The following is a 2,216-nucleotide window of genomic DNA, read 5'->3' as shown; positions in this document are numbered from 1 at the left end:
AGACCTATTTTTCCAGCTTCCTTAATTTGAAAATAAAATTGAAATTTTAGAAAGTCATCAGGTAACAGCATGTATTTATTTTTCATCTTTATAGCTACTGGAATTTAAGAATAATAAAACATGAGAGTGAGACTCATCACATATCACAAAAATCACACCAGCTTACAAGAAAGTTGCCTCACTTGCGGTCCTCTCAAAAGTATTAAAAACTTTTGAGTGTTTTCAAAGGTAGATGGAGCATGGCCTGCAGGCTAAATTCAACCAGCAAATGCACTTTGTTTGGTCTGCATTATTTAATTTTAATTGAATTTAATTTGTGTAAACTTAAGATTTACATAAAACTCTAGACAGATGTCCACATCTCTTTTCTAAAGATGTTGCGAGAAAATAGTTGATCAAACTCCTTTTAATTTAAAGAGAATTTGTTTTTAAGTTGATTGTTTAAAATGAAACTAACCTAGCTGATGCTGACTTAGTGCCAAAGGAGAGAAACACAAGAAGCTAAAGCCTTTGGAAGGAACTTGTTCAGTTGTTGAGTCTGGGGTTAATAAATGTTATCAATGTTTGTAGCCTAGTAAAACAACAGGCACATTTTTCAGACTGGTAAACCAGAGTCCCTGCCCAGCAGATGTGTATGGTCTTAGAGAGAGTGGTAAAGAAAACTGCTGTCAACTTCAATCTGTAGCTTTTAAGTCCACATGGCCTTAAACTTCCTAGAATCTGAGCACCTTCTGGGAAGCTGAGAAATATTTAGCAGCTTTGCATATATGATCATTTGGTTTTTTTGTTTTGTTTTTCTTGGCCGTGCCACGTGGCATCTTAGTTCCCTGACCAGGGATCGAACCTGTGCCCCCTGCAGTGGAAGCTCAGAGTCCTAACAACTGGACAATGAGGGAAGTCCCAGATATATGACCATTTGGATCTTGAGTATTTGTGGTAAGCATACTAATGGCCCCAAAGAGGTCAACATCCTAATCCTGGAAATCTGTAAATATGTTAGTCTACATGGCAAAGAGTACTCAAGGCTGAAGATATAGATAAGGCTAATCTTTACTTACTCAACTGATATTCAATTAGGGAGAGTATCCTGAATTATCCAGGTGGGTCCAATGAAATCACAATAGTCTTTGAAAGCTGAAGTGGGAGGCAGAAGAGAGAGAATCAGACAGATGGCAGCATGAGGAAGTTTCAGCAGGAAGCTGCTAATGAAGATGGAGAAGGGGCCAAAAGCCAAGGAATGTGGGTGGCCTCTAGAAACTGAAAAAGCAAACCAACCAAAAAAAAGGAAACAGATTTCCCCCTAAAGCCTCTGAAGAGGAACACAGCCTTGAGTAACTTAATTTTAGCCTAGTGAGGCCAGTGTCAGACCTCTGACTTAAAAAAAAGAAAAAAAAAAAACCTGTAAGATAATAAACTTGTTCTAAGCCATGAAATTTGTGGTAATTTGCTACAGCATCAATAGAACTCTAATACAGATTTTGTAACTGAAGTAGAGTGATGCTATAATAAATGCCAAAGATGTAGGAATGGCTTTGGAATTTGGCACTGGGAAGAGGCTGGAAAAATTTTGAGGAACATGATAGAAAAGGCTTCAATTGACCTGAACAAATGTTAGTAAAAACATGAATGTTAAAGGCTCTGCTGATAAGGGCTCAAGAAAAAAAAAAAAATTGAGAAGACTGGTAGATAAAGTATATATTGCCTAAGAGAATACCTAAATTGTGATGAATAGATTATTTGTAAAAATATGTACCTTTAAGGCATAGCTCATGAGAGCTCAGAGGGAAATGAAGAACAATTTTGTTAGAAATTGGAGAAAAGCTGATTCCTGTTACACGGTAGGAAAAAGCTATACAGAATTGTAAAAGGTATAATTCCACATTCAGCTGAGATTTCCCAGTAAAATCTTGCTGCCTGGTTTCTTCTTGCCGCTTGTAGTAAAATGTGAGAGGAAAGAGATAGATACAGATAAGAACTGTTAAGCAAAATGAAATCAGAAACTGGTGATCTGGGATATTCTCAGTCTACCAGATCACAAAAGACATTACATTAGGAGATTCATGGTAAGGAAATCTGCTCTAAAGAAAAAGCCAAAGATGTGGCTAGACAACCCTTTGCTGATACTTCAAAAACATCAAAAAGTCAGAGTATTTATTCATGCGAAAGGCTCTTTGAGAAAATTAAGCATATGACTCATAGATCCTCTCAGCCATTTA

Source organism: Neophocaena asiaeorientalis, unplaced genomic scaffold, assembly GCF_003031525.2.
Source record: "Neophocaena asiaeorientalis asiaeorientalis breed wild unplaced genomic scaffold, Neophocaena_asiaeorientalis_V1.1 scaffold187, whole genome shotgun sequence".
Taxonomy (NCBI): domain Eukaryota; kingdom Metazoa; phylum Chordata; class Mammalia; order Artiodactyla; family Phocoenidae; genus Neophocaena; species Neophocaena asiaeorientalis.
The sequence above is the reverse complement of the archived record's forward strand: the minus strand, read 5'-3'. Positions refer to the sequence as shown.